Genomic DNA, 21862 nt, shown 5'->3' with positions numbered 1-21862 from the left:
GATCAATGTGGTACAGGGCTCCTGTCCCCTCTATGGCCACCTCTCAAGTTGTTCTTTCCTGGGTTCCTTATTAAATGTGATAGATTTATCCAAAACAGTTATGAATTCAGATCCTACCAATCTGATATTACAAGAGCTCACATAGGGGAAGGAATGGAGTTTAACAGTAATGTTGACAAAGAAAAAGAAAGTTTTTAATAAAAGATATCAACAAAATGTAGATTGTTTAACTACTTAATTAACTGTTTGGGGACCCTGATGAATTTAATGATAGTCAAACCACCTAAGTAGGTGAGCTACTGAGGCTGAAATTTTGGCTTTCTCTCTGTCTCTCTTTTTTTTTTTTTTTTTTTTTTCACAGACGGGGTCTGGCTCTGTCATCCAGGCTGGAGTACAGTGGCACGATCATGGCTCTCACTGCAGCCTCCAAATCTTGGGCTCCAGCAATCCTCTGGTCTCAGCCTCTCCAATAGTCGGGACTACAGGTGCATGCCACCATGCCTGGCAAATTTTTTTAATTTTTAATTTTTGCAGAGACAGGGGCTCACTATGTTGCCCTGGCTGGTCTCAAACTTCTAGCTTCAAGTTATCTTTCCACCACAGCCTCACAAAGTACTGGGATTACAGGCATGAGCCACTGTGCCTGGCCTTTCTTTATTTGTCAAAATTTAGCCTCTAAGTGGTAGCCCTTGAAATGTATTTCTAAACTGCTTGTGAACAATTAAGTTTGAGTTTTTTTAAAAAAGGAAGAAGAAACCCGATTATTCAGACCTTGCGCTAATTCAGGCTTTCTTTCCTACCAACAAGTGCCTTTTAAGATGGTCCCTTGAGTCATTAGCATCTTCATCAATGTTTCAACAAGAAAGACTACTTACACAACATTTTTCAAAATATTTTCATGGTTATTATCTTATCCAGTTTCTAGCACTATAAGGTATACAAGATGGAAACATTATTTCCATTTTACAGACCAGGATCCTGACTCCAACACCATAGTAATTTACCCCAAGTAAGCTCCAAGTACCCAGTGTTCTTTTCTTATACTTCCCATGGGCCCTTGTTGCTATGTTTTTCTTTCTTTCATAACCCACCCCTTATTACTGCTCCAGAAGCAAATCCAAAATCTATAACAATGAAAGAAATCAATGCCAAGCCTATTCACCAACAAGTGCTTACTGAGCACTGCTGTATCGTTTAGGAAGAGGCTAACCTGCTGTAACAAAGAGACCCTAAGTACTGTGGCTCAAACAAATTAGAAGTTTGTTTCTTTCACCCAGTGGTCCAGACCCAACAGTCCAGAGGTCTTGGGAAGTTCGGGGAGGTCAATACAGGGACCCAGGTTTGTTTTAGCTTGTTTTTGCTGCTCTACCATCTTCTAAAGCAGAGACTCCCAAGTTTTTTCAGTTCACAGCTCCCCTAGTATCTCAGTAATTTTTTTCATAGCAACTACAGGTCAAAAGAAATACCCAGAAAATTTGCTTATGAATTAGTCAGGTCCAAATAATTTAACAATTATTTATGTCCTGAAAACATAGTTGCCACTTCGGGAAAAAATAACACAGACAGACTGAAATAAAAATACATTTACTTTATTTTTAAATGATCACAATTTCTTAATAATGGGAGGTGTGTGCCTGTTGGGCACTGAACAATTACTCAAACCTTGGACTCAGATTGGATACTGCCATTGTCATTTTCTATTTCACATTCACTTTTTCACAATGCGCTATTTTTTTTATCATAGCAACCATGTGAAACTCAGATACTAGGCAAAACCATCAAAACTAGTGGTTTTGCACAGTATCTGACAGATGTTAACGAGTTTCCTTCAAAAATCTAAATTATCTTGCAGCATTCCTATGTGTTCACTGAGGCTCCTCAGAGAGCCTCAGCACATAGGTTGAGAAGCATGGTGGTACAAGTCGCCATGCTATGCCTAGATATGGATCTGCTGGAGGAGTAATACCTTCTCACCTCCCTGGCAGCCACTTCCTCTGTCCTTCCCAGGTTCCTGTGTCATGTCAGGAGGACCGAGGGCTGATGATTTGACCAGCAATTTCCCGGCTACCGTTCCTCAGCCAGGACAAACCAAGCTTCCCCATCCAGTTTGCCTTACTCCAGTGAGAAGCCTGAAGCAAAACCCAACCCATTTAAAAAGTAAAAGCGATGATTTGTAGGCTCCTGCATATATTCTGAAATTACCTGCATTCCTCTCATCCTGTGCTCATGGGCATATAACACAGACAAGGCTGAAATCTTTTCTGAATTGTGAGGAAAGATCAAGTTTCCCCAGCTCCCGAGCCTGTTCCATCTGAATACCGGAAACTATGTGTAAGTCTTAAATAGCAGGGTGTGGAGGAGAATCCATTCAAATTAGAGTCAAATGTTATGGAGACACCCCAGCCTCCTCCTGGGGAAGAAGATCTGAACCACCACGCATCTCAAGAACTGCTTGGTGGCGAGGTAGTGTCGAGGCAATTCAGTGTAGTGAGTGCCACACGCAGCCTCCACACAAATGAGTGAGAAGCCTAATTGTCTTTGACTAGGACTGACTGAATTTGGTTCTTCTTCAAACCCTTATTCTACTGGATAGTAGAAATGAAATCTCAGGCCCTTTAGGCTTTCCCATGATGTTACACAGAACAATATGAAATTGCTGCTATTTGATCATTTCTAAACTATAAAAACAGCAACTACATATGGCCCAGATGATAATTTATCTCCATCACTCCCAGGGTTTGTGACAGTCATGATCCCAGGGGCCACCTGGTTTCCATGGCCACCCACTCGGTTGTGCCTCTGAGATGTCCTTGCTGTCCTGTGCTCTCCATCATTGGTCCACGAAGACCTCCTCTGCCCTAGCCCCATCAGCAAGGGCTCCCTGAGGCTGCAGTGAATCCTCTCAGCGATTCCCACATCCCCCTGGGGGGCTGCTGTGAAAGATCTGTGGTAGGAATGAGGCACAGTCCCCTTTCTCAGTGACATTTACCATCAGCCAAATTGTCGTGGTCCCTACGTCTCTCTTCTCTCGCGCTCTCTGGAGTGAGAAGAACCAGCTCTTGCAACTTCATTTACCCTTCCCAGTCAATTGCTTCTGGCATCAACTTAGTACCTGAACTCCTTTAAGGCTCAGGGTTTTAAGCTCCTGCATCTCAAAAGCTTTGGTGTGGGAACAGAAAACATGAGTTTCTCTTCCTATGCCTCAGCATCCCTTCTTTAGAGAGCGGATACCTCCCAGCGTAGTTCCAATGGGAGAAAGCCCTTGGGGTGAAAATAATGAGGAAATCGGGACCCGCACATCACCTTGCTTTGCAGTGGGTGCCTGGCTGAACTTATGCCTGGGTCTTGTCACCCAGGACATAGGTGGAGAGTCCTGACCTCACATTTCCAAGCTGTGCAACCCTGGGCAAGCCTCTGACCTCTCTCCAAACATCAGTTTCCTCAGGCCCTCAGAGTAAGGAAACATACTGCCAGCAGGCCCACGGCTCCTGTGTGGTTAAATACAGTCAAGCAGAGAGAGAAAAATCTTCCAGATTCAATGAAAATGTAATGATCTCCTGTTGCATTAGGAGTAGCAAGACTGGATGGCTTTGTAAAAGCTTAGAGATATTATTTTTGAAGCTATCTGTGTATACTTTATTCCCTTTCATATACCCCTTCTGGCTGACCCAAATGAGAAAAGATACAAAACTCATTTCTGGCCCAGCTCTTGCCTGATCAGATGTAATGTGTGGTGATACGCCCATTTTCCCGCTCAGCTGTATCCCTGTTTATTCCTGTGAACACATGCTGTCTGCAATTGGCAATGATTTTTTCTTTGTTATATTTACCTTCCTTTCGGGGGCCAGCCCAGACTCCTGGGTGGATTCATTTCCCATTGAATTACCAGAAAAGGGCAGAATCTGATTGGAAGAACTACGTGGAAGAAAGCTCAGTTCCCAGGCCCTCACACAAGGGACTCTGTCCTCCCATCTATGTCAGAGCCTGGGGGTTGTGAGGGAATTGAAATGGGACATCCTGTCCTCTCCACCAACATTCTTTCCCCCCAAGCAGTGGCATTTTCTTTTGTGTTCTCACACAATTCAGACTAGGTGAAGTAGCCTGTATGGCATGACTGGAGTGACCCCACTGAGCAGAAGTGTTCCCCTTCTCCTTCGCTGACACTGTGGGCTGAGAGAAAGCCCACCTGACAGCCCCCTGCTTTGGGGTGTTTCTGCCGTGGTCCTTTTAACCAAACACCACATGTTCTCACTCATAGTTAGGAATTGAACAATGAGAACACATGGACACAGGGTAGGGAACATCACACACCAGGGCCTGTCGTGGGGTTGGGGGATGGGGAGGGATAGCATTAGGAGAAATACCTAATGTAAATGACGAGTTAATGGGTGCAGCACACCAACATGGCACATGCATACATATGTAACAAACCTGCACATTATGCACATGTACCCTAGAACTTAAAGTAAAATTTAAAAAAATAAAGAAAAAAAAAAGAGGGTGTAGTCAGGGCATGGGTTGAAACACCAAGCAAGTGTAAACCACAGGCTTCACACACTTCGCTTTTGGGGAGGCTGGTCAGTTCCGACCTGCAGCAACTGAGAAAGAACACATAGGGGTCCCTGAGGACAGACAGCTTTGCCAAGGATCAGCCTTAGGGCATAGGAGAAAGAGAGAGGCCGGAGCAGCCACTTCTCTGTGCCCAGCAGTGCAGCCGCCCACCTGACAATGCTTCAGCCACGCAGAGACGGGCCTGCCTCCTGTCTGCCCTGTCCTGAGAATGGAGATATCTGTGACCCAGAGGTCCTAGGACCTCCCACTTCCTAAATGTGTGACCCTAGATAAGTCGCTTAACCTCTACCCGAACCTCAATGTCATCATCTGTAAAACAAGAATAATCAACCCACCTACCTCATAGGGTTGTTTTGATGATTAAATGAGACAAAGCACGTGTCTAAGAGTTTTCTGATTCATAAAACAACACATGAATATAAGGATTGTTTTCCTGACTTATCTTAGGATCTTTTGGAAGGGACCTTCAATAAGAGACCTTCAGTAAGTTCTCTACGTTCAACCTCTACTATGCACAGTCCTGGACAAAAGGTCATCTACCCTCTGCTTGAATCCTTTCTATTATGGGAAACTTATTACCTTTCTTTGATGAGAAACTCACTACCACAAAGCCTTATGACTTGAACTTGCTCTGGTTAGATCATAGCCACCTCATATAAGCTCCAAAGTAAATGGGAAGGGAGAACTTGACTCGGCCAGCAATAACAGAAAGATCATCATGTAGATTGGGTTGCTCAGATATTTACAGATATTTGTCAAAAACCTGAAGTCAGTGTCATTCATCTTCCCTTTTGAAGGTTAAGTGTGTTTGTTTTTGTTTCCATGACCAGACTATATTAAAACTGGATTAGAGGCAATGTTCAGAAAAAATCACAGATGCTCAGGGCAGTGTATTCATTGTATTTACATGGAGTACAATGCTTTGTCCCAAGATTATTTCACTTCGTCCATTTAGAAAGGTCTCCTGTGACTTGCATAAATGTGGAAGAAAGCTTCGTCATTTCTTTACAGACAGGATAGTTTGATAACATTTTAAAATATCAGTCATAATAAATTAGGGAGACTCCTAACTTAAATCTGTGCTATGAAGGGCCACTGAGGACAGTGATGTGTGCCCCCAAAGCCAAAAACTTTGTATAGCTTTAATTTCAGTACAGAGGTAAATCGGCTTTTGCTTTTGGATTTAAGATTTGGCAAGCATGTAAAATTAAGTATCACTTAGGGGGATTTTTTACAGAGGGAAGCTAGGAGATTATGAGTGTTAGGGCTTACAGTTTAAATCTGCAATTAGCATAAATATGCAAAGGTCACCCTAAAGAGATGCATGCCCCTCTTATCTGTAGAGGTAGGTGTAAGAAGTGGAGAGAAATGGCAAACAGAGTTTTGCAAACAAATGTGCGGTGGGAATTCAGATTTTCATGTACGTGTTGCATCTGTGGCCTAGAAGAAATCAGACACATGGCCCAGGAGAAATCAAGAATGAGAAATCACCAGCCCACAGAGAAGATGTCACTGACCTTGAGGCTAACAGAAGTAAATGACAATTGTGGCAGCAGCTATTGGTCACCAACTCAACAGTGATTACCACCTTCTTCTTTGTTAACAGAAAATGATTTCTGTTCAGGAACTGAGCAGCAGATAGTTCTTGGAATCTGGACCCCATTGAAGTTTCAAGGTGTAAACCTTGATCAGTCTGTGTCCAAAATTGTAGTTCTGTTTCCCTTGTTAGTGATCAGTTTAGGATGGGGCATGTGCCACAATTGTGGTCAATGAGAAGTCTGCTGGAGGTACTTCTAGAAGAGTTTTCCTTACCCTCAAAAAAGAAGAAATCACAGAGACTTTCTGTTTCTGTCGTTTGGATGTTGCTGAGAGATAATGTGATGCTTGGAGCTGTTGCAGCCATTTTGCAATCATGAGGGGAGAAGCCTGAGGCAAAGGCAACATGCTTAGGGTAGCAGAATAGGAATATTGACAAATCTAGACTCCCATATTAGGTTGAGCTGCTAAACCAGTCAATGCCAGTACTGCCTCCCTACAAACTTAGTACCTAGTCACTCAGAGATGAGACTATGGAGTCAGACTTCCTAGGTTCAAATTCCAACTTTACCACTTACCAGCTGTGTGACTTTGGACTACTCTGTGCCTCATATTTCTGATTTGTATACCTATCCTGTAGAATTCTTTTTAGAATTAAATGAATTGATACGTGGAGAATGCTAGAACCATACCTGATCACTCAAACATTTAACTTTTTTTTATCATTTAAGTCATTTTGTGTTGCATCTTCTAGTTTTTGCTTTTGAAAGCATCCTATGTAACACAGCAACTTTCAGTTAACCTTTCTCCTGTCAAAAAGTTAGGAAACTAACAACAAAAAGGCAAACCATCTCTTAAACAATGAAAAAATGACTTGAATAGATATTTCTCCAAAGAACACAGACCATGGCCCACAAACACATGAAAATACACTCAGTATCATTCATCATTAGGGGAATGCAAATAAAAATGAGGCACCACTGCACCCTCATTAGGATGGGAATAATTTTTTAAAAAAGAAAACAGAAAATAGCGAGTATGGGTGAGGATGTGGAGAAACTGGAATCTGTATATTGCTGTTGGGAATGTAATACGGTTCAGCCACTGTGGGAAACAGTTGGTGGTTCCTCAAATGACTCAACACAGCATCACCACAGGACCCTGCAATTCCACTCCTAGGTGTCTGTACCCAAAAGAATTGAAAACAGGGATGCAAGTACATGTATACACACGTTCATGGCAGCACAGTAGCCAAAAGGTGGAAGCAAACCACATGTCCATTGATGGATGAATGGATAAATAAATTGTGATATATACATACAGTGGAATAATATTCAGCCATAATAAATTAGAAAAAAATGATGAGAAATGGGAAAAATATCCCATTTACAAAAGCAACCAAAATCAAATACTCAGGATCAAACACAGAAGAAATACAAAATGACCTAAGGACATGGAAGAAGACTTGAAATGCAGGGAAACATCACGCACCTGAATGAGAAGGCTCGGGGCTGACAAAATATCAATTATTTCCAAATCAACCTGTGAATTTAATCCATCTTTAATTTTTTAACTTGACAAACTGATTTTTAAATTCTACTCAAAGAATACATATGTGAAAGTAACTAAAATAATTTTTTTTAAAAGGAGCCAGGTGTGGTGGTTATGAGCCTGTATTTCTAGCTACTCTGGAGGCTGAGCTGACACAGAAGGATTGCTTGAGCCCAGAAGTTTAAGACCAGCCTGGGTAACATAGTGAGACCCCATTTAAAAAATTAAAGGGGATAGCTCTTACTAGATAGTAAAATATATTTCAAAATTACTCTAATTTGGGAATTTGATACCAACATAGGAATGAGAAAATTGATTACTGAACCAGAAATCAGAATTTATCATATACTGAGTGGTATTTGCAATTGGTAGGAAAAGGAAAGATTAATTAAATAGTCTGGGAACAACCGGCTTGAAACTAATATACTAAAATAAATTCCACAGGGATTACATACAAAAATAAAACTACAATAGAACTCAAAGAAAATATAAGTATATATTTTCCCATTTACCAGAACTCATTCATATGGCTCAACTCAACCACAGTGGAGGCTTGGAAACGTATGTGGCTCTTTGGGAAGCAGTCACTGTTACTGCCATAGATACCTAACCTATTTCTAGGAATGAGGGAAAGGATGAAACAATGGATTGAAACCGAAGGGCTTTCTGCCTATCCTTATGTTTATCAAAAAATTCCAATACCCAAAATACACCATCCCACAATTATAACTGGTTGCATAGGCAAAGCTTCTCTTTCTCATTTGATAATCCTGTATATCTTTATAAGGAGCACATTGTTAGCTGATATTCCAGCTGCATATTGGAATTACATCTGTTCTCATTCTCTTGTTAATAATGTTAATAATGAAGCTTGACTAATAAATTGCAAGGGCTAACTTTGGAGTGATTGGTTCAAAATTCCTTGCTAGTGGGGAAAACAAAAGAACAAATATATTTTAAGAATAGATCCACCATAATAATATGCTGATGGTCAAAACTGATCAGGTAATTTGGATGAAGCCTCACACCTTCTTACACTTTGCAAAAGAAATAGCAGGAAAGGAGGGACAAGCCCGGGCTCCTGTTCAGCCCTGGGGAGGAAGCAGGTACAATGGAGCTGGCAGTGTGGTCATTCCTGCTGTGCCAAGCCAATTTGCTTGAACTTGAAACAGAAGTGTTAACCTCATGGCGCGCAAGCCCACCCATCCTCTGCTTTTGCCCTCCTTGGGGGCTTTCAGTGGCGCTTGTTGGGGGGAGAAAAAGGTGCTTGTTTTATTCCCAATTGTACAGAGCAGCTGATCAGTGTCTGCATGACTTCTTGAACAAAGAATGTATTTCAGACCTTCTTATTGCTTGCTTACTTCATTTAACATTTAACAGATGTCAGTTGTGACACACACATACTTTCTCCCTAGGCAATGGATTAAGACAAATTTCATTTTATGCCCGGCACGAAAGCCATGCTACATTGTATATTGAAAGATTTTTTTTTTTTTTTTTTTTTTTAAGAGAGAAAGAGGGGAAAAACCATTCTGCCTTAAAATCCCTAATAACGCAAGAAAACCAATTTCTGCAAAGGCATTGTCCTGGAAAGCTTTGTTGGTTTATGGTGCCACCTAATGGGGATGTGTCAGATTACACAAGGGCTATTGCATCAGGTCGCACACCCTGTCGTGGTGAACACACTGGTTGGTGGTGTGTGGCTGGGAATGCAATTTATGCAGATGCCTGTGCTGGATGAGATGTTATCTTCACGTACTGTGTCTACGTCTAGTTATTTAACCTTGGGCAAGTCCCTCCACGCCTCTGAACTCAAGGATCCTCTCCTAAAGGAGGCTTCTGGATGCCTTCTTTGTGAGACTGTTGACAGGACAAAGAAAAGGTGTACTTGGCTGGGCGAGGTGGCTCATGTCTGAAATCCTAACACTTTGGGAGGCTGAGGCAGGAGGATCACTTGAGGCCAGACATTTGAGACCCCTGGGCAAGATGGCAAGACCCCATTTCTATAAAATAAAAATTAAAAAATTAGCTGGGTGTGGTGTGTGAGCCTGTATCATACTCCATATCTGGGTAACAGAGAGACTCTGTCAAGAAAGAAAGAAAGAGAGAAAGAGAAGAAAGAAAGAAAGAAAGAGAAAGAAATAAAGAAAGAGGGGAAAGAAAGAAAGATGAGAAAGAAAGAGAGAGGGAAAGAAAGAAAAAAGAGAAAGAGAAAAAAGAAAGAAAAAAAAGGAAGGAAGAGAGAGAAGGAAAGAGAGGGATGGAGGAAGGAAAAGAAAGAAGGAAGGAAGCAAGGAAACAAAGGAAGAAAAAAGAGAGGGAAGGAGGAAGGAAGGAAAAAAAGAAAGAAAGAGAAAGAAGAAAGAAAGATAAAGAAGAAAGAAAGAAAGGAAGGAAGGAAGAAGAAAGAAAGAAGAAAGAAAGAAAGAGAGAAAGAAAGAAAGAAAGGAAAGAAAAGGTATATTTGAAATGGAGACATAGCCCAAGGCTCTTAAACTCAGTGTTCTGTCACTCATGATGTAATAAAATCATGAGGCCCTACATATTTTGTTTTTCTTATTTTGGTATAAACTTAGGTTTCAGAGGTACATTTTTTGACACCAGTAAAACTTCCAGCACTAGCATGGAAATAAACTGCAGTCGATGGCTGCCCTCAAGGTTGGAGAGGGGATAGGAAACTGGGGCTGTGCTGAACTGGACAACACTTGTCTGGTCTCAGGTGGATGACTGCTGTCAGCCCAGAATGGCCAGGAGGTATGGCAAGATTTTCCTGTTTGCCTAAAGAAAGCAATGACTTGGGATCTCCTGCTTGTAAATGTTGGCCCAATTTTTTGAACTCTACAGGGGCTAAAGAAATCATCCCTAAGGACTGAGTTCAGCTTGTGGGTCTCCAGCTTGCGCTCTCTGCTGTTCATTGCTATAGTCTTGCAAGAAGGTGGGTGCTAGGTGTGGAGCCTACTCTATCTAGGGTACTCTATCTGTGGGGAAGAGGGGCTCAATGCTCCATGTCTTGGGGGAGGGTAGTGGGAATCTAGTGGCAGAATCAGGAGTGGGGACGTCAATCACTACGTTACTGGCCTGAGGCCAGAGGCTCAGCCTGGTGGAGGCCTAGGTAAAGCCTTCCCTGGTTGTCAATCCTCCTTCCTCGCCACCATGTCTTTCTCTCCTCTTCCTTGGAATGGCTCTCCCTGAAGCCTCCAGGCTTCTCTGATGAGATCCCCTCAAGAGCTAAACAGTTACTGGAGACCATTGAGAAGAGTGCCAGACTGAGAGTCAGACCTGTGCATACACACTTGCTGTGTGGCTTTGAGGGGGAACCTCCACCTCTCTGAGTCTTTGTTTCCTCATTTGTAAAGTGGGGAGGAAGAGAAAAGCCTTTCCCAGCTTCTCAGGATGGCACCTGGGTACAGATCATAGAGATGATGCATGAGGCATGCTTTGTGAACTTGAAAGTGCTGAGCAGTACTTGGTTATTTAAAAACAATGACATCTACTTCGAATAATTCTTAAATCCTGGTACAGAATTAAGAAAGGATCATCTATTCATTTAGTCAACTATTTGTTCAAGAAATATGTACTGAACCTCCATTATGTGCCAGGTACTTCTAAGCAATGCCTAAGACAGACATGGGTTGTCTGTCATGGAATGTCAATTCTAGAGTAGGAGGTAGAGAATAGGGAAGAAAGGAGGGAAAGAGGGAAGGAGGGAAGGAAGAAGGGAAGAAGGAAGTAAGAAGGAAAGGAAGGGAAGGAGGGAAGGACAGAAGGAATGAGGGAGGGAAGGAGGGAGGAAAGGAAGAAGGAAAGAAGGAGGGGAGAAGGGAGGAGGGAGGGAGGGAAGGAAAGAAGGTGGCTTGAAATTGGCCATGATGAGTATTTATACCACTAACATTGAAAAGCTCAGTAAATCAGGGTCCTTCCTGCAGGCTGACTTTTAAATATTTGCCATCAACTACTGAAGCCAGAGATTAGAGTGAGGAGCCAGAGGAGGATTCTGAGGGCAGGGGAAACACAATTTGCTATCAATTTTATCCATTTTTCAAAGTTTCCTCTTCATCATGTGGAGAATAGGCTGCAGCCAGGCACAGCAGCAGCGGGAGTATCAGCCTAGAAGGCTGTGAAATAGCGCAGGCATGAGATGCAAGGTTGGGCTAGCAATGGAGTAGCCAAACATGGATGGTTGGGATATGATGGGGGGCAAGGCTGATGGCATTCATTTGTGGATTGGCTGTGGGGTAAAGGTACAGACACACTCTCTGTTCATGAAGAGCTTACAGTTTAGTGGAAGAAACAAAGCAGGCAGTCAGCTAGGACTCCCACAAATATTTAGTTATACTGGCTCTCGATGACATATAACACAGGGAAACCTAGCCAAGTTTGGAAATGACATTTAAGCTTTGTTAAGGTGAGGTATGGTACAATCACACACCCATGGGGATATTTACATATTTCCTCCGCAACTGATTTGGTTCTGCAAACATGCAAGGCCTCAAACACGTCATTCGCTAGTAATGGACTATGGTGAGGAGGAATCAGGAACATGTAAGCTTTCACAAGTTGCCTACCCACCCAACTTCTGGGTTTTGCCTGTTCCGTCAGGATCCTCTGTGAGCTGCTAGGGTAATGGGGCAAAGGGTAGAGATGCCAATGAAAATAGAAATGCTGAGAGAACAGGTTATCTAGTGGAAAAAGGGTGCCAAAGGAAGCAGGGTAGCTAGTGTGAGTGGACTGTTTGATACAGTTTGGGAAAGAGAAAGGTTTGGAGGAGAGCAGGTACCCTGATGAGGGGAGTCTTGAGGAAGCAGATAGGCGATGAGTTTCTTCAGGGCTGATGATTCGTTGTGTTATTCAACCCATTCTGCACTGGCCACCATGTGACTTTGCTCCTAAGAAAAAGCAGAATATATTTCCCCACCCTTGGATTTGGGGTTTGGCCATGTAACTTGCTTTGGCTGAAAGACAGAGATGAATGGGAGTGACAGGGAGCCAGTTATGAGATTTCTGCCTTAAAGGCTTTCCACATTTGCCATTGCCATCTGCTATTGTTTGCCACAGGAGGAGAATGAGAGACACATGCTGCAGAGCCAGCCCAGCTGAGCCCTGCCTATGTCAGCCAAAAAGCAGCTGACCTGCAGACATGAGAGCAGTTATAAATGATCATTGCTTTACCCTGCTGAGTCTTGAGGAGGTTTTTGCACAGCAACAGCTGACTAATGCAGGGCTTTACTGTGTGTCCCACAGTGTAGTTTGGCTTTTCCTCATTTGACTTAAGTAGAGACTTTAATTAGCTCTAAATGCTTTCCAAATGGTTACTATTTCTTTTGATAGTATTGAAACTGCCTTTGCAAAAACTATGTCAGTGAGAAAAATTATAACAGTAAGCTGAGCTAAATTGTTGCAGGTAGTTAGACAGGCATGAGTGGGGCAGGAGAGTGCTCTTCCCCCACCTACTAGGAATGTCAGGTGATGGTTTGACAGCTATCACACTGTCTCCGTAAAAATGGTAATACCAGGGTCTGGGTGCTGTGGCTCACACCTGTAATCCTAACACTTTGGGAGGTGGAGACTGACAGATAGCTTGAGCCCAGGAATTCAAGACCAGCCTGGACAACAAGGCGAAATCCTGTCTCTACAAAAAATACAGAAATTAGCCAGGTGTGGTGGCACACACCTGTAGTCCCGGCTACTCAGGAGGCTAAGGTGGAAGGATCAATTGAGCCCTGGAGGTCGAGGCTGCAGTGAGCTGTGATTGCACCACTGTACTCCATCTTGGGCGACAGAGCAAGACCTTGCCTCAGAAAAAAAAAAAAAAAGCTTTTGTTACCATAGGTAGTTAGGCAGACATGAGCAGGGCAGGAGATGGCCCCCTTCACCAGGAATGTCAGGCGACCATCAGGTGATGATCAAGTGGTTGTTAAACTGTCTCTAAAATAATAATTGGTTGCAGCCTGTGCCAGGGAACGGCAGTCTCCCAACAGATAGAAAACACCTGAAACTGATGATCAGCAGCTTCCTGATAAGATCTCAGGAGTTGGGTGAGTGAACTCAAGCATGCACGCTAAGAGGCAAAATGGTGGAATTAACCGGTATATGACCTTCCTCTGGGAATACTCAACCGGTAAGAGAAAAACGTTTCAAGTCAGCTTGCATACAACTTCGGTAAACACACTGCACATGTGGCCCCTCCTAAGTGCTGGCAGGCCACTCCAAGGGAAGAATCAGGGGAGAAGGGCGCAATCCCCCCAAAGCATGCCAACATATAAAACCCCAAGTCAAAGGTCAAACCTCGCACTTGATCTCTCAAGTCACCCGCTTGGCCCTCTTCCAAGTGTACTTCACTTCCTTTCATTCTTGCTCTAAAACTTCTTAATATATTTCCACTCCTGCCCTTAAACTTGCCTCAGTTTCTCCCTCTGCCTTATTCCCCTTGGTTGAATTCTTTCTTCTGAGGAGATAAGAATTGAGGTTGCCGCAGTCTTGTATGGATTCGCCGCTGCTAACAGCTAAAATGGTAAATTTTGTTATGTATATTTTATCACAATAAAAATTAACCATAAGAGATAATTGGCTATTTAAACACAAATGATAACCTTGTATTATAGAGGTTATCACCTGTATAAACTGGAAAACATAAAAACAATAACATAAAGGCTGGTGGGGGAGAAACAGAAGTATACTAATGTAAGGATATCATACAACATATGAAGAGGCATAATATCACTCAAAAGTATATTGTGATAAGAAAAGATGTATGCTACCAATAAAATAATAAAACAAAGAGTTAAAGCTAATAAGTCTATAATGGAGATAAAAATAGATCATAAAAATATCCAACTAATTCAAATCAATCCAGTTAATCTAAAATAATCCAATTAATCTAAAAGAAGACGGAGGAAAAAAGGAACAAAGAACAGGTGGAACAAATAGGAAACAAATGCTAACCTGATAGAGTGAAAGTTAGCCATTACAGATAAAAAGTTTAAATAAAAATAGTCCAAATAGCCCCATTAAAAGGCAGACTCTCTCAGATTGGATAAAAATGCAAGACAACTTTGTGCTGCCTGCAAGAAATGCATTTTAAAATATATAGACACAAATAGATTAAAAGTGATTTTTTTTTTTTTTCTTGAGGCCAGGCTGTTCTCAGACTCCTAGGCTGAGGTGATCCACCTGCCTTGGCCTCCCAAAGTGCTGGGATTACAGGCATGAACCATGGTGCCTAGCCAAATAGTGAAAGTTTTGACAAGGGTATGCCATTGCTGACACTAGTCAAGAGGAAGCTGGAGTGGCTGAGTAGTTCCCTGGGAGCCAAAACCCAACCCTGTGTGTGAGTTTTCAGCCATTACAAAGGCCTCATCACAGGGTTTGTTCCATGGGCCCTCCCCACCTGGCCTCGGTGCACAGTCTGAGCACTGAAGTCCCTTGGGGGGAGTTATATCAATGACTCAGTTCCCCTGCCCTCATGTTCTTACACATACCTGCATTCCCAGCCCAGACACTTCCATGCAGAGGCCCCTGGATCAGGGGGCCCTGGCAGAGGTCTTTATTGGCTGCCTCTACTGAGACCGCCTTTTTGGGGGTAACCTGAACAGGCTTTTCTCCATTCTTTTTCTTTTTCCCCCTCTGTTACCAGGCTGGAGTGCAGTGGCGCGATCTTGGCTCACAGCAACAAGCCTCCGCCTCCCCGGTTCAAGCAATTCTCCTGCCTCAGCTCTCCTTCCTCAGCCTCCCGAGTAGCTGGGACTACAGAATTTTTTGTATTTTTAGTAGAGATGGGGTTTCACCATGCTGGCCAGGATGGTCTTGAACTCCAGACCTCGTGATCTGCCCGCCTCGGCCTCCCAAAGTGCTGGGATTACAGGTGTGAGCCACCGTGCCTGGCTGCTTTTCTCCATTCTAACCCAGTATTCAGTAGTTTTCCACTCTTGGCCTTCCCCCACCCAATCCCCACCCTTCACCACACGGTCCATAAAATCCCAGCAAAAGCAAAATAGCAGGAGCTTCTTGTTTGGCAGCCCCTCTCCCTCAGCAGGGAGACGATCATCCCCATACTCCAACTCCCCTCCTCTGAGCTGCTACATGGGGGAAAACATGGAACATTCTGGGAGCTGGCACTTCTTCCTGTTTTGCTTCTTGCTTATATTATTGTATAAATGAATAAAGTCTTAATGGTTTTTTTTTTTTTTTAGTTTGGCCGTTTTCTTAACTGACCACCTTAAAACCTAGAAGCTCAGCTCTCTCTCCAGCTCAGCTCTTGACAGAGGTTATATTAATAAAATAAAAGTAAATCTCGGAGTGAAAAATGTTACCGTGGACAAACAGAGTCATTTCATAATGATAAATTGGTCAATTAATGAAAATGTGACAATCCTAAGTGTTTATGTACCTCATAACAGGGCTTCAAAATACATGAGGCAAAAACTGATAGACTGCAAGGAGAAATAAACACATCCATAATTGTAGTTGGGGATTTCGATAATCCTTTCTCAATAATTAATTGAACAAGTGGACAGAAAATCAGCAAGGATATAATAGATTTGAACAATACTATCAAACAACTCCTAATTGACATTTTACAACACTCTATCCAATGGCAGCAGAATACATGTTATTTTCAAGTACACATGGGCCATTTACAAAGACCAACTACATTCTGAGCCATAAAACAATTCTCAATATATGTAAAAAGATTCAAGTCATACAAATATATTCTTTGACCACAATGAAATTAAATTAGAAATCAATAGAAGAGAGATAACTGAAAAATATCCAAATATCTGGAAACTAAATAACATGCTTCTAAATAACTCATGTTCAAAGAATAAATAAAAAGGGAAATTACTAAATATTCTGAACTGAATGAAAATGAAAATACAGTATATCAGAATTTGTGGGATGCCACTGATGGAACTGTACAGAACCAAATGCCTATTTTACAAAAAAAGAAATGACTCAAGGCAATGACCTCAGGATTCATCTCAGGAAATAAATAATAAAAATGAGAGTGCACATTAAACTCAAAGGAAGCAGACAACAGGAAATAATAAAGATCAAAACAGAAATCAATAAAATAGAAGACAGAAAAACAGTAGAGAAAATCAACAAAAACAAAGCTGGTCCCTTGACAAGAAAAATAAAATGGAGCCAGGCGTTGTGGCTCACGCCTGTAATCCCAGCACTTTGGAAGGTGGGACAGGTGGATCACCTGAGGTCAGGAGTTCAAGACGAGCCTGACCAATATGGTGAAAACCCATCTCTACTGAAAAATGCAAAAATCAGCTGGACTTGGTGGCGCACACCTGTAATCCCAGCTACTCAGGAGGCTAAAGCAGGAGAATCGCCTGAACCTGGGAGGCGGAGGTTGCCCCATTGAGCTGAGATCGCCCCATTGCACACCAGCCTGGGCAACGAGAGTGAAACTCTGTCTCAGGAAAAAAAAAAAAAAAGAAAAAGAAAATGGATAAAACTCGAGATAGACTGATTAGGAAAAAAGAGAGATCAAAATTTTTCATATTAGGAAAGAGAGAATAATATCTACAGATATTAAAAGGATAAAAAGGGAATATCATTTTTAAAACTTTATGCCTATAAATTTTACAATGGAAATGAAATTAACAAATTTCCTAAAACACATAAAATATCAAAGCTCAGTCACAAAGAAACAGATAATAGCCTTATATTAAAAAAAAAAATCAATTTAGGCTGCGCATGGTGGCTCACACCTGTAATCCCAACACTTTGGGAGGCCAAGACAGGCAGATCACCTGACGTCAGGAGTTCGAGACCAGCCTGACTAACATGGCAAAACCCCGTCTCTACTAAAAATTCAAAAAAATTAGCTGGGCATGGTGGCACACACCTGTAATCCCAGCTACAAGGGAGGCTGAGGCAGGAGAATCACTTGAACCTGGGAGATGGAGATGGCAGTGAGCCAAGATCATGCCACTAGACTCCAGCCTAGGTGACAGAGACTCCATCTCAGAAAATAAGTAAATATATAAATAAAAATAAATTTTAAAAATTTCAAATTGTAGTTAGAAATCTCCCACAAAGAAAATTCTAGACACAGATAGCTTTGCCAGTGAATTCTACCAAACATTTAATGAAGAAATAATACCAATTCTATATAAACTATCCCAGAGAATTTAAGAGGTGGGAATACTTCTAAGAGACCAGAATTACCGTGATACAAAAACCTTACAAAGATATAACCAAAAAAGCAAACTATAGGCCAAGATCCTTCATGAATATAGAAGAAAAAAATTAAAATTTTAGCAAGTTGAATTCAAAATATGTAAAAAGAATAAAATATCATGACAAATTGGGATTTTCCTTCCTGGGAATTCAGGATGATTTAACACTGAAAATAAATCAATACAATTCTCCATATTAGCAGAAAAGAAAAATCATATGATCATCTCAAAACCCACAGAAAAAGCATGTGGCAAAAATCTAACACATATTATTAAATAAAAAGTTTCATCAAACTAAGCATAAAAAAGCATTGCCTCAAACTGAAAAAGGGCATCTGTGATGGTTAATATTGAGCGTTAACTTGATTGGATTGAAGGATGCAAAGTATTGTTCCTGGGTGTGTCTGTGAGGGTGTTGCCAAAGGAGATAACATTTGAGTCAGTGGACTGGGAGAGGCAGACCCACCCTCAATTTGGGTGGGCACCATCTAATCAGCTGCCAGTGCAGCTAGAATATAAGCAGGCAGAAGAACATGGAAGGACTAGACTTGCTGAGTCTTCTGGCTTTCATCTTTCTCCTGTGCTGGATGCTTCCTGCCCTCAAACATCAGACTCCAAGTTCTTCAACTTTTGGACTCTCAAGCTTAACACCAGTGGTTTGCTAAGGGCTCTCAGGCCTTCGGCCACAGACTGAAGGCTGCACTGTTGGCTTCTCTACTTTTGAGGTTTTGGGGCTTGGACTGGCTTTCTTGATTGTCAGCTTGTAGACGGCCTATTGTGGGACTTCACCTTGTGATCATGTGAGTCAATACTCCTTAAAAACTCCCTTTCATATATACATTTATCCTATTAGTTCTGTCCCTCTAGAGAACCCTGAATAATACAGCATCTATGAAAAATCTATAGCTAACAACATACTTAATGATAAAAGACTGAATGCATTTTCTGTGTGATCAGGACTAAGACAAGGATGTTTGCTCTCACCACTTGTATTCAACCTTGTGCTGGAGACTCTGGAACATATAATCAGACATGAAAAAAATGCGTCCAGAATGGAAGAAATAAAACTGTTTTTATATATAGCCAAAATGATCGTCTATGTAGAAAATCTAATAGAAACCACAAAAAAGTTAGAAGTAATAATTGATTTTAGCTAAGGTTTTAGGATAAAATATCAATATAAAAATCAATTGTATTTCTACTGACTAGCAAAGAACAATCTGAAGTTGAAATTTTAAAAATATTTTAAATAACATAAAAATATGAAATACTTAGGGATAAATCTGACATAAGATGTGAAAGACCTGTACACTATAAACTATAAAACATTGCCAAGAGAAATTAAAGACCTATATTAATGGAGAGATACACCATGTTTATGGATTAAAAGACTCATTATTGTTAATATGCTAATGATCTCCAAACTATGAATTCAGTGGAGTCACAATAAAAACCCTAGCAGACATTTTATAGAAATTGACAAACAGTCTTTAAGATTAATATGGAAATAAAAGGGACCTAGACTAGACAAAACAATATGGGAAAAGAACTAAGAGGATGAACACTATCTCACTTCAAGACTTATTACAAAGCTACAGTAACCAAAATCATGGGTATTGACATCACAATAGACAAGGGATATCATTAAACAAGACAGCCTAGAAAGAGACCTACACATATATGGACTCTGTGTGTGTGTGTGTGTGTGTGTGTGTGTGTGTGTGTTTACAAAGGTGCAAATGCAATTAAGTGGAGAAAGGACAGTCTTTTCAAAAAATAGTGCTAGAATAATTGGTTACCATATGCAAAATCCATACTTCACACTATACATAGAAATGAACTGAAAAATGGGTCACAGGCCTAATGTAAAAACTAAAAACTATAACATTTCTAGAAGAAAATCTTTGTGACTTTGCATTGGGCAAAGATTTCTTAGCTATGACACCAAAAGCATGATCCATAAAAGAACAAATTTATAAATTGGATTTCATCAAAATTTAAAACTTCTGTTCTTCAGATGACACTATTAAGAGAATGAGAAAACAAGCCAGAGTCTAGGAGAAAATATTTGCACAGAATATGTCTGATAAGAGCCCTCATCCAGAATGTATAAAGAACTCTCAAAACTCAGTTATAAAAACAATAAAACAATGGGCAAAAGATTTGAACAGACACTTCCACAAAGAAGATATATGGATGGCAAATAAGCATATGAAAAGATGTTCAAAATTATTAGTAGTCAGGAAAATGCAAATTAAAAGCACTATATACCTACTAGAATAGCTAAATTTAAAAAGATGGACAATACCAAATGTTGTCAAGGAGGTGGAGGAATTGGAACTCATACACTGTTGGAAACAAAAAATGGAAAACAGTTTGGCAGTTTCTTAAAGAGTCAAACGTATACCTGCTATATGATCCAGCACTCATATGTATTTATCCAAGAGAACTAAAAGCATGTCATAAAAAGACTCATACATAAATGTTTATAGCAGCTTTATTTGTAAAAGTCCCACACTGGAAACAACCCAAATGTCCATAACAGGTAACTAGATAAAAAAACTTTGGCATATTCATACAATGAAATACTATTCAGCAATAAAAAGAAAGGTCTATTGATACATATAACAACATGAATGAATGTTAAAGTAATTATGCTGAGTAAAAAGAAGCCAGACCAAAAAAAATACTTATTGTATTCTTACATTTGTGTAAACCTCTAGAAAATTAAAACTAATTTATATGGCAGAAAGCAGATCGGTGGTTGCCTGAGAGGAGGGTACACAGAGACAGACAGGAAGGAGAGATTACAAAGGGGCACGAGGAAACCTTTTGGGGTAATGTATATGTTCACTATGTTGATTGTCTTCATGGGTACATACATATGTCAAAACTTATCAAACTGTACACTAGATATATATATGCTGTTTATTTTATGTCATTTATACTTCAAAATGTCATTAAAACTCTCAATAAATTAGGTATGGAAGGAATGTTCCTCAACGTAATAAAGGCCATATTTGACAAGCCCACAGCCAACATCATACTCAATGGTAAAAAGCAGAAAGCTGGCTGAGTGTGGTGGCTCACGCCTGTAATCCCAGCACTTTGGGAGGCTGAGGCGGGCAGATCACGAGGTCAGGAGATCGAGACCATCCTGGCTAACACGGTGAAATCCCGTCTCTACTAAAAATACAAAAAATTAGCCTGGCGTGGTGGTGGGCGCCTGTAGTCCCAGCTCCCATGCTACTCGGGAGGCTGAGGCAGGAGAATGGTGTGAACCTGGGAGGCGGAGCTTGCAGTGAGCCGAGATCACGCCACTGCACTCCAGCCTGGGCGACAGAGTGAGACTCTGTCTCACAAAAAAAAAAAAAAGTAGAAAGCTTTTCCTCTAAGTTCAGGAACAAGGCAAGGATGCCTACACTCACCACTTCTATTGTACATAGTACTAGAAGTGCTACCTAGAGCAGTTAGGCATGGAAAAGAAATAAAAGTCGTCCAAATCAGAAAGGAAGAAGCAAACTTGTCTCTGTAGATGACATGACCTTGTATACAGAAACTCCACCAAAAAACTGTTAGACCTAATAAATGAATTCGGTAAAGTTGTAGGATACCAAAATCAACCTACAAAAATGAATTGCATTTGTATACACCAACAACAAACTATCTGAAAAAGAAAGAAAGAAAACAATACTACTTACAATAGCATCAAACACAATAAAAATACTTAGGGATAAATTTAATCAAGAGTTTAAAGATCTGTACATTGACAACTATAAAACACTGAGGAAATAAATTGAAGATGACACAAATAAAAATAAAGATATCACATGTTCATGTATCAGAATTAATATTATTAAAATGTCTATACTACCAAAGGTGATGTATAGATTCAGTGCAATGGAATTTCTCTATCAAATTCCAATGGCATTCTTCACAGATATAGAAAAAAATGATTCTAAAATTCATATGGAACCACAAAAAACCACGAATAACCAAAGTAATCTTGA

Source organism: Pongo pygmaeus, chromosome 2 (genome assembly GCF_028885625.2).
Source record: "Pongo pygmaeus isolate AG05252 chromosome 2, NHGRI_mPonPyg2-v2.0_pri, whole genome shotgun sequence".
In the NCBI taxonomy this organism is placed as follows: domain Eukaryota; kingdom Metazoa; phylum Chordata; class Mammalia; order Primates; family Hominidae; genus Pongo; species Pongo pygmaeus.
Note: the sequence above shows the minus strand (reverse complement) of the source record.